This window comes from Oryctolagus cuniculus, chromosome 2, assembly GCF_964237555.1.
Source record: "Oryctolagus cuniculus chromosome 2, mOryCun1.1, whole genome shotgun sequence".
Lineage (NCBI taxonomy): Eukaryota > Metazoa > Chordata > Mammalia > Lagomorpha > Leporidae > Oryctolagus > Oryctolagus cuniculus.
In genome coordinates this window covers 152,263,592-152,275,615 of record NC_091433.1, presented here as the reverse complement: position 1 = coordinate 152,275,615, position 12,024 = coordinate 152,263,592, and the positions used below count along the sequence as shown (strand labels likewise).

Genomic DNA, 12,024 nt, shown 5'->3' with positions numbered 1-12,024 from the left:
TGGCCTGATCCAGCCCTGGCCATTGTGCCATTTAGGGAGTGAAGCAGCAGTTTGAAGATTGATCTCTCTCTCTCCTCTTCCTCCTTCTGTAACTCTGCCTTTCAAATGAATAAAATATTTTTTTGGACAGGCAGAGTTAGACAGTGAGAGAGAGAGACAGAGAGAAAGATCTTCCTTCTGTTGGTTCGCCCCCAAAATGGCCGCTATGGCCGGCGTGCTACACCAATCAGAAGCCAGGAACCAGGTGCTTCTTCCTGGTCTCCCATGCGGGTGCAGGGTGCACACACTTGGGCCATCCTCCACTGCCTTCCCGGGCCACAGCAGAAAGCTGAACTAAAAGGGGAGCAACCGGGACAGAATCCGGCGCCCCAACCGGGACTAGAACCCGGGGTGCCAGTGCCACAGGCAGAAGATTAGCCTATTGAGCTGCGGCGCCGGCCATAAAATAAATCTTTAAAAGACAATATTTTATATGAGGTGGGTATTTGGCCAGCGACTGAGAAGCCTACATAAGAGGGCCTGGATTCGAGCCCCAGTTCCACTCCTAATTCCCTCCTCCTCCTGTGCACCTGTGATGCACGAGTGGGTGGGTCTCTGTCACCATGGGATCCATGAACTGAATTACTGTTTCCTGGGCTTCAGCCTGGCCCAGGCTTGGCAGTGGTGGAAATCTGAGGAACTCCCAGTGAGACAGGGAACTCTGTCTGTCTGCCTCTCTGACTCTTAAACAACATTTTTAAGAAATAAATAAAAATTTTAAAAAGAAAGATTAGTTGGGAAGTTCCTATTATAAAAGATGTTTCTCCCATAGCTCATTATTACCCGCTTGTGAAACAGTTCTAGAGTTCTCATGAAAAGCAGAGGAAACACAATATAGAAGAAAAAGAGAAAGGAAGATAATCCTAACTTCAACCTAAATATAATGCAAGAAGTGCTAGAACTTTAAGTCTAAATTCTAAATGATTCAAAGTTTAGGAGACACTGGGCAAATGCATGCATTTCATATTATTTATTGGAATATTCTACAAACATGTAAAATGGAATGAAGGAAACATGACTGCAAATCAAGGACTATTCACATATGCAATAAATATCCTGAAATGTAACTATTTATAAGGGATTTGAATATCAAATCTCCTTAATGTTTTATTATCAAGATGAATGAAAGGACTTACTTACCTAAGCAAAAGAGTTATCATAAAATCTGAATTAGTTTGAATCAATTTAATACACACATATGAGCATATGAGCACAGCAAAATTTAAATATTAAGGTTCCCAAGTGCTCATTTCATTATAATTGAGTTATAAAGGCAGTGGTTTCAAAAGAACACATCAAATTAATATTTAAAACTTTTTCATTGATAAAGACAATTGAGTAACTGCCATAGCCACACACACAAATCATATGAGGAGCATAAATTTGGAAATAAAATTTAAAGATGAAAAATCTGGATATATTAGTGGTTCATCCTTCTATTGCTTATTCAGTAACCACGAATAACATTACGTTCCCTTTGTAATACACACAACCCCTTTTATGTTCTCAGTAATGCATCCAACTCATATATCCAACCCTTTTCCACTATAATTATACCACTATAATTATATCTGATACTTCTGATAAATGAAATACATATTTTTAAATAAACTCTGTTATATTTGACCTGTTGAAATAGGTGGATAAAAGTCAATTGAGGAATCTTCAAAAGGTTCATGGAAAATGTGTTTTATGAAAAGATCATGGATTTCAGACTTATTTTAACCAAAACTCTTTTAATTCCATTTCCCATGAACATTTTGAAGTGGCTTCATATTTGGGGACTTCTTTAGACTCATTGCAAAGTACCACACTACATTATTTTACTTTTTATAGAAATGAAATTACAGCCAAAAATTGAGTTTGTGTGACTATGTTTTTTATAATTTAATGTATAAACATTATATTATGTTTACTTCTAAATCTGTTTTTATGGCATATGCAAAAATAAACAAAGTTGACAAGCAGATAAGGTAATATTTAAGAATATTTATAAGCAAAAATAATAAGTTAATTTCATGTACAACTTTTTATAAAGGTGAAAACACAGTTGAAAAACAACTCTTATTTATAAAGTTGAAATCAACTTGACAATTTGGTGTGGTATTTATAATTTGCTAGTTTGCATTTTTTTTTCTATCCAATTTTTCTTATCTGGTCTACTTCCATTGGATTAGTTTACCGGGTGAAAAGAACATGGAGTAAAAATGAGATTTAAAACAAGTTAATTTGGTTTCAGGTGTTAAAGTCCTAGAAAAATTTAAATTACTAGGAAAGGAGGAATAGAAGATATTGTGCTGGGATGGGAAATTTTTTCTATTGGTGAAATGAAAGGATTTTCCTATTCTCGCTCTTCAACCAAGTAGTTGGCAAGAATCATCAAGTCACGGATTTCGTAGAGTGGGTTAACCTGTTGCTTGGGCTGTCTGCAATCCACTTGGGGGTGTCTGGGAGGAGTCCTGCATGAACCTCTGATCTAACTTCCTGCTTTTGCACACCCTGGGTGGCAGCAAATTATGGGTTAAATACTTGTTTCCCTGCCACACTATAGGAGACCCTGATGGAGATTGTAGTTCCTGGTTTTTCCATCTCTGGCTATTATGAGCATTTGGGCAGTGAACCAGCAGATGAGAGAACATATCTTTCTCTCTCTCCCTCTTCTCTCTCTCTCTCTCTCTCTCTCTCTCTCTCATCTCTCTCATCTCTCTCTCTCTCTTTCTCATTTAAATGAATAAATAACTTTAAAAATCAAGGTCAGTGCTGTGGTATAGCAGGTAAAGCCACCACCTGCAATGCCAGCATCCCTTCTGGGTGTCAGTTTGTGTCCTGGCTACTTCACTCTGACCCAGCTCCCTGCTAATGGCCTGGGAAAAGTAGCAGGGAGCAAACTGTTGAAATCTTTACTTAATGTATGCTAAATTGATCTTCTGTATATAAAGAGAAACGAAAATGAATCTTGATGTGAATGGAAGGGGAGAGGGAGTGGGAAAGGGGAGGGTTGCGGGTGGGGGGGGGGGAAGCCATTGTAATCCATAAGCTGTACTTTGGAAATTTATATTCATTAAATAAAAGTTAAAAAAAAAAGAATATGGTCCAATACATTGGGCTCCTGCACCCATGTGGGAGACCCAGATGAAGCTCCTGTTTCCTGGCTTCAGCCTTGGCCAGCCCTGGTCATTGTGACCATCTATGGAGTCAACCAGCAGATGGGAACTTCTCTAGCTTTATCTCTGTAACTCTGACTTTCAAATAAATAACTAAATCTTTTTTAAAAATATAAAAAACAATAAGTGCATTAGGCCTCAATGTGGCTCTTATAAAAAAATGAAGGAATTGAATAGATGATTCCTAATGTTCTTTTTTGAATAAAAAGTTAAAATTACTGCTTAAATAATAATTTAAGTTCAGTATCAATTTTATCATCCAAAATTCTGCTTTGCTGCTTTCCATACCAAAAGATCAGATTCTATGAAGTTACAAATTTGTCAAATTCCTATTCTAATGTCAAAGCCAAACTCAGTTAAACAGCATAATATAATTGATAAAAGCAGAATGCGGGGGCCAGCACTGTGGCACAGTGGGTTAAGCCATCACCTGCAGTCTAGCATCCCATATAGATGCTACTTTGAGTCCTGGATGCTACACTTTCGATTCAGCTCCCTACCATTGGCCTGGGAAAGCAGCATAGGATAGCCCAAGCTTTCGGGCCCCTGCCTAGATGTGAGACCCTGAGGAAGCTCCTGGTTCCTGGTTTGGGCCTGGCCCTGCCCTTTCGTTGTGACCATCTGGGGAGCAGACCAGCAGATGGGAAGATATCTGTCTCTGATCTCTCCTTCTCTCTGTGTGACTCTGCCTTTCAAATAAATAAAATAAATATTTGAAAAATGGAATACAATATTGATAATATAGTGGATGTAAAATATATAAACTTTCATATAATAGTAAAAAAAAACCCAAATATTAACAATGATAATTTTGTGGTAGTAGGATTATGAGTGGTTAGTTTTGTAAAATTTTCTGTATCCTTTCTGTAAAAACAATGGCATGAATTACTTTTATAAAAGGAACTGAAATAAATTATTCAAAAACAAAAGAAAAATAATATCTTATCCTGTCTTTCTGTTTAATTCTAATTTCTGCATGGTTGGATTCTCTTGTAATCTGGGAACTTCGAGATTTAAACCAATAGATGAAGGAACAAATTTTGAACAAAATTTCAAAGTTTGATAATATCTAGTATTGCCAACAGTGAGGAAAAAAGAGTGTGTTAATACTATATATAAGAAACGGCCGGCACCGTGGCTCACTAGGCTAATCCTCTGCTTTGCGGCGCCGGCACACCGGGTTCTAGTCCCGGTCAGGGCGCTGGATTCTGTCCCAGTTGCCCCTCTTCCAGGCCAGCTCTCTGCTGTGGCCCGGGAGTGCAGTGGAGGATGGCCCAAGTGCTTGGGCCCTGCACCCCATGGGAGACCAGGAGAAGCACCTGGCTCCTGCCTTTGGATCAGCGCGGTGCGCCGGCCGTGGCAGCCATTGGAGGGTGAACCAACGTCAAAAGGAAGACCTTTCTCTCTGTCTCTCTCTCTCACTGTCCACTCTGCCTGTAAAAAACAAAACAAAACAAAACAAAACAAAAAGACCACTATATATAAGAAAGCAAATTGAAAAGGCAGTTAATAAAACTAACCTGTCCTTTCCTTTCAAAATTAAAAACAAAATTAATGCAGCAATTGCAATTCTCAGAATCTATGCTACAGAAATTCTGATCAATACACACAATTATATCATGTAAAAAGATATTATAAATTAATTTAAAGCAGCATATTTTTATAAAGTAAAATGCTCATTGATAGATGGAATGATTAAGTAAATACTAGAATGTTCTTTCTAAGGGAAATATGATGTCCATGTTAAAAAAATGACATAGAAAATCTTTCTGTAAGTATTTTGTCAGCCAATAATTGGGAAAATATGATCTTGTTTATATAAAAGAGAACTTGGAATTTGTCAATATCAAATTATTTTAGTGTTCACCTATGGAGAAAGTAGTGACTTGTGAACAAAATGTGTAGCAAAGGCACATATTTTTTTAACCCAACATTTTCATGAATAGCATGGATTTAAACAAGTACTAAAGGTATGTCATGTATAACATACACGACAAACACACATACACATTCATACTAACCTCTATATATTTATACTTTAAAAATTATCATACACAACATTGGGAATTTGTAAATATTGAGCAGATAACATTTTGCGGCAATTGAAATTTGCTTTTAGACGTTCCTAGCATTCCAAAATGAAGGTGGCTGGGGCTGGATGGGGTTGGGGAACTGCCAATCTCCTGCAGGTGCAACTGATAACTCAGTCCAGGATCCGTCCCTTACTCAGACAAGCCCCAAAATGAGATGCAGTAGTTATGCAGGGTGAGGTTTAATTTTCTAGGGTTTGATTGATATTTACCAAACCCATAGACCAATGCATAAAATAAGAATGCCAAGTTGTTATTTCCCTGTGAGAAATTACTTATCACAGGACAGGACATAGAGTATTTCTCGTTTAGCTCTACCAATATGGGATGCCAATTTTTAATCAAATATTTGTTTGTTCCTCTATGATGAGAAATTTAACTGTTATAGAAACCAGTATGTTCTACTGTGCATAATAGTTTTATTTTCTCTTTCTATTGCAATGAGATTTACCATGGGAGCTAACTCTTAATCCAATGAGTGGGTAACATGGGTTCTGAACAAGGAGAGTACATGAATAAGGAAATATATAGTAATATTGGCTGATGGTTTGACACCATCTCAATTAAGCTGACATGCCCCCATCACTAGAGGGAGGATGAACAGGAAATTGAAGGATATTGGCCCCTGTGACTTTCTTTGCTTTGGACATGTTCATAAATTCAATTTTTTACAAGCCTGGGGGCTTAGTGAAGGTGCCTCTGTGAAATTCCACTCTGAATATTAGCCTCTGAATTCATAAGTCTCCAAAATCAATCTTGTTAAATTGATAGTCTTCAGTAAAAATGAGTTTATAACATCATATCAAACAAACAGCCTGAAGAGTATGTCCATAGTATAATTGCAATGATATACAATATATGTGCATGATAACAAAGAATTAAAGAAAATGTAGAAAAATAATTTGAGTTTGGGGAAGACGATATATGAATTTTCTCAATGTACGTTCATAATAAATAAACATAAACATTAATAAAAAGTATAAACATTTTATGCAAAATTGACCCTAACTAGTCATTTAGTAAAATGACTGGTAAATTACTAAAGAGAAATTTTAGTATTTCCCTTGATGAGTTAGTGGTTTATGGGTATGGACACAAAATAAAAGTGTTTATAACATTAAAATGTACTTAAAATTATCTTAATGTATGCAATAGGCTACTAGGCACAGGCATGGGTGGAGCGTTTGTAATCAAAGGATAAGTTAAAATCAAGATCTAAGCAGAGAAATTGTTTTAATGGCTGTTCAAGTACAACTGAAAGTGTGGTGATTCATGAATGGTATACACCGAAATCAGTGCTGGTAATAGATAGCTAGAATGTGCTGTTCACATCAAACAGTGATTACTATAAACCTCTAATTATGTGCTCTAGAGTGTGCCTTTCCCACTGTAATTTCTAGTTCTTAAACTGGAACTCTGTGACTTCAATTCAGATCCCAACGGCTGCTTAGCTGTTAAATGTAGGCTTGCCCATGAATAACTGCTGATACAATCTGCTGTGCCCTGCTGTACACAAGCAATATTTGACAAGAATAATGAGTTTTCTCTTTGATTTCAATGTGTAATGATGGTTTGCCAGAAAAAAAAAAGTGATTGGCAGTTTGCTATAAAAATACTTGAGAGGATACCCTTGACTGAGTCAAAGAGTTTAACACAAATTTAAACAGTATTTGTGCTTCAAGAAAACAGTTATTAACCTCATCCTAATTGTAGTGAAATTCATACATTAGCTAAATACCTGGGCAGCTCTTTATTGTGTTAGGGTTGGGACCAAGGGAATGAGAAAAGGGAAGTCTGGAAAAAGAGGAGGGGCTTCTAGGGAAACATTCAGCTCGATGCCTTGCAATTTGCAGAGAAAGGGGCCTCTTCAATCAAATGTACTAAATCAACTTAGGTATTGTGCTCTGTTGATAGAGCTAAGCTATCCAATAAAGATATCAACTTTTTGCAGCACTTAAATCACCCATTCTGAGCCACTAAATCACACCTGCCCTTTGTATGGTTTCTCCATTGCCAGCATAGGAGCACGATCTGAAATCAGCATTGATAGTTCATGCTACTTGGCTTTCTGTATCACAGCTCATAGATTGAGCAGGCATTGGAAGAGGCTACATTGTTTGGGGAGAACAGCTCTGGCTAAACAGTATTAATCAAAGTGTGGTCATTAGAGTGCCTCTTTCTTACCCATTAGAAATAACTCCAAATGATTGATTTTCCTGAAAATGAGGAAGTTCTAGAAAAAAGTGAGGAAATGAAAACATCATTTCTTATTGAATAAGGGTTCACAAACCCCTTTTAGTGACCAAAAAACCAAAGGTGAGGCCACAGGATGGACTGCATGGTGACTGTTTCCTAGCTACCATGCTGACTGTGGCTATATACCCCAGTTCTCAGAAGGGACTTATATCCTTCATTTCTGATTAACTTCCTTCTAGCAACATGTCTGCCAAGTGATAAGGAGCTCATGAACAAATAGGAAGAGGAGTCCTATTATCATAAAATCTTTTCATTTATGTACCAGGTTTACACATTTCTTTATTTTCTCAATGCATTATTTGGAGGATGGCACCTGTTATCCTACATTGTATAAACTGCTTTTAAGGAGATAAGGCAATTTAAACAAATTTTTTCAATTAAAAAACTTACATTTACAACTAAAAGAGTGCTATTGTTCTTTAAGTGCAAAAGCTATAATACTATTTATAGAGCACTAGGGGTTATTATTTTGCACTGTAGTATGTTTTATTCTTATCTAAATATCTATTGAGCAACTGTTATCAAGGACTATGGATATAAAAATAAATAACATACTCCTTCTTACAATGGTTTCTTTTATAAACCACTTAAGGAATATTAAAATTCAATTGCATAAGTTTTTTTGATGTTCAACTGCATCCACCAGATGTGGTTTTAGCCCTATCTCTGATCAAAATAACAAACTTTGACACAAATAGCCATGGCTACTAGGGTCACCCAATATTGTCAGTGGCAGAGTCACTCTCAGTTATAGTTCCCTCTACTACAACAACAGAGTAATGTGGTTATTTATTTTTTATTTTTATTTTTTTTCAGATGTGTCTCCTGTCATTGAATTGTCATTTGTCCAGATCATATTAAAAATAATTTTCATATAGCCTCTGAATATAGATTTGAAAATGGTTAAAATTAATTATTTCTTGAAATTCCATGTTTCTTGGTTTTTACTGAGCTTTGAACCTTAGCATTTCACTGACCCAAACCAGAAATATCCTTTAAGCAGAAGGTTCCTTTATACCAAACTAATACAGTGTGCAAATATAGAACTTAATTAAAATACTATATATGAAAAATTAACAAGTACAGTTATTAAAATTACATTAAACTCCCTTGAGCTAGGCCAATATGAGTTCCTTTTTTTTTCTATTTAGTAAAGGGCAGAATTTGGCTTAGTAAATGAGCTTTGATTTTATATTATTTGTTCTAATTCACAAATCTGAAATTTTAATCACATAAAAGTAGTTTACCATCTAAATGCCACCAAGCATATTAACTTAATCTTTCTATTGGATTTCAACAAACATTTCATGCTTTATTTTCTTTCTTACATGTACTTAACATTTTTTTTTTAGAATTTGCTTATGTTCTTCCCATTCAGAACTGAGCTTTCAAAATAAAGTACATATTATCTAATTTTGATGTTCTCCATTAGATTACAGAGTAGTTAATAAACTATGGTAATTTTTAAAGACCTTAAACAGAAAACAGTGGATTTTTTTCAGCTTGAAGATTAAGTTATTTATCTGGTAACACTTATTTCTTATCAAGGACTTAACTGAAATAATCAAATTAACAATGTGTTTTGTGTATAGGTTTGTGATGTGTGTGCATACGTAAGTATATTAATGCATAGACATAAGGAAACACAAATAAACACATGCACACATATAGACATTCACATAAAAAATGACTAGGAAGAATAACCAAAAATATATATCATTGCTGACAAATAACAGATGAATATCATTTGCTTTTGTTTTTCTTTCTATATTCTAAGTTTCTTTCTATTCTCTTGTATTTTCTAAAAACCAGATATTACCATTTATTACTTCCATATAATTAGAGAATGACTCAATATTAGTTGATTAAAGGCAAATGATCTGAAATTTGGTAATTTGCTATTTAGAACGTCCCCCAAATGCCAACTTAATCTGTTGTCTTCACCTTTAAATAATAAAATGTGATATAAAATATTATTTCTTGAAAGGTATTTTCAAAATTTTATTTTAGATATCTCTTGTCAAGTATATCTAAGTACCAGCTTAGACTATGCTTCCAACCATTTTTAAATAGTTTGAAAGCTCTTAAGTAGTAAATTAACTATCAAGTCTGGCAGAGAAAGGCGGGAGGCAGCCAAAGAGAAACATTCTATTACTGTGTTGCATTTCCATCAAGAAACACTTCTCAACTTAAATCAGAAAAATTTAAAGATATCCAATTGCTAGTAGAGCTCCTAGATCTCTTCAGGAAAATGAGGAGATTTAGGGGTCTAAGTTTCCAGAGTGGTGTGAATCAGAAACAGAATCTCCAAGATATGGGAGAGATTAGAGCAATGGTTCCCGACCTTCCTTCTATTATTCTTTACCCTCACTCCATGTTCCCTTCCAGGTTGGAGCACTTTATTTCCTTATTTCTTTGGCTGAAAAAGACATTTATGGGAAGGTAAAAACAGTCTTCCTGACTGCTAAAGAGAACATCACCAATATTACAAAACACAGATAACAGGAAATAGAAGAGTTCCCCTGCAGAGAAAGATGAAGTAAACGGTGGCAAGAGGACCCATGGAAGGAGGGTTTGGGAAGGCAAGTTTAACCCAGGGTCTCAGCATGGCCTCTCTGAATAGGATGCTAATCACAGATCACTGGTCTGAAAGAAAGACCAACTGTCACCTGGTCTACAGTTTGCAAATCTGGCTGATCAGCAGTCATCTGGAGTTTTGTACAGATGAAGAATCCTTGGCCACATCATTGTTGATCCACCTCACTGGGTTTGGGATGAATCTTTCACAAACTGTGGTTTCAGAGGTGAAGAAAATTTTGCTTGCAAAAATATCCTGGCTATGTTTATGCTGTTATACTGTTTTTTGTTTGTTTGTTTGTTTGTTTGTTTGTTTTACAGGCAGAGTTAGTGAGATAGAGAGACAGAGAGAAAGGTCTTCCTTCCATTGGTTCACCCCCCCCAAATGGCCGCCACGGCTGGCATGCTGCGCCAGTCCACAGCCAGGAGCCAGGTGCTTCCTCCTGGTCTCCCATGCGGGTGCAGGGCCCAAGCACCTGGGCCATTCTCCACTGCCTTCCCGGGCCACAGCAGAGAGCTGGACTGGAAGAGAAGCAACTGGGACAGAATCCGGCACCCCAACTGGGACTAGAACTCGGGGTGCCGGCGCTGCAGGCGGAGGATTAGCCTAGTGAGCAGCGGCACTGGCCTAAACTGTTCATTAGTGTAAAATGCAGAAAGGATGTTACCGTATTTAAGCAAGTGAGGGAGTGTTGGAGGGAAAGGAGGAGAGTGGAAAGGTCCAAACTGTCTTCTAATATACAAAGATTACTTGATGTATAACGAGGAGAGTCAGTGCAAGGGAGCACTGAGTTAACACAGTAGAAGAAGTACTATGTAAGGGCTGGTGTTGAGGCTCAGCAAGTTAAGTGGTTGCTGTAGACTTGGGCACCCGATATGCTAGTACTCGTTCAAATCCTGGCTGTATTTCTTCCAATCCAGCCCGCTGCTAATGTGCCTGGGAAGGCAGCACATCCAAGTGCCTGGGTCCCTGACACTCACGTGGGAGACCAGGATGGAGCTGCTGGCGCCTGGGTCAGACCTCGCTATTGTGGATATTTGTGAAGTGAACCAGCAGAAAAAAGCGCTCTCTCTCTCTCTCTCTCAATCTCTCTCTCTCTCTCTCTGAGTGTGTGTGTGTGTGTCTTGCTCAGCCTTTTAAATAAGATAAATAAATATTTAAAGAAAAAAAAGGAATTCGATTTAGCTGTGTACATAAACATATTTCCCTGTCTCTGTCACTTTCTCCTTCTCTTGTTCTCTCCCTGCAAATGTTTTTTCCTTCTCTCCCTCTCCCCTTCCTTTCAGGATTCAAACACATGCCACTTCCTCTACCAGAATGATCAGTTAGCTCCAAAGATCACAGTAGTCCAACTCTAAGCTCCCACAGCCACTCCCAAATACTGGTGGGTAACTTCCTCATGGAAACCTTCCTTACCATCCTTCCTGTTCACAGGAACACAGCGCAGCAAGGAAGCCAGAGGAATGGATTCCTGCTGGAATTCCAAAAAACTTTCATCAGAAGGGGAACCTGTTTGGAAGTCAGCTTAGTTTTGCCACTGTGTTGATTAAAGTGTTGTTGTTTTTTTTTTTTTTTTTTTTTTTTTTTTTTTTTTTTTTTTTTGACAGGCAGAGTGGACAGTGAGAGAGAGAGAGAGAGAGAGAGAAAGGTCCTCCTTTGCTGTTGGTTCACCCTCCAATGGCCGCCGCGGCCAGCATGCTGCAGCCGGCGCACCACGCTGATCCAAGGCCAGGAGCCAGGTACTTCTCCTGGTCTCCCATGGGGTGCAGGGCCCAAGCACTTGGGCCATCCTCCACTGCACTCCCGGGCCACAGCAGAGAGCTGGCCTGGAAGAGGGGCAACCAGGACAGAATCCGGCACCCCGACCGGGACTAGAACCTGCTTGGCTCAGTCTTCC

The 12,024-nt window shown here is 37.8% G+C and overlaps 1 protein-coding gene across 44 annotated transcripts in view; it reads right to left on the bottom strand.

Moving 5' to 3' along the window:
* Positions 1 to 12,024, bottom strand: part of NRXN1 (neurexin 1) — a 1,231,187-nt gene that overhangs the window by 674,906 nt on the left and 544,257 nt on the right. The window lies entirely within an intron of this gene.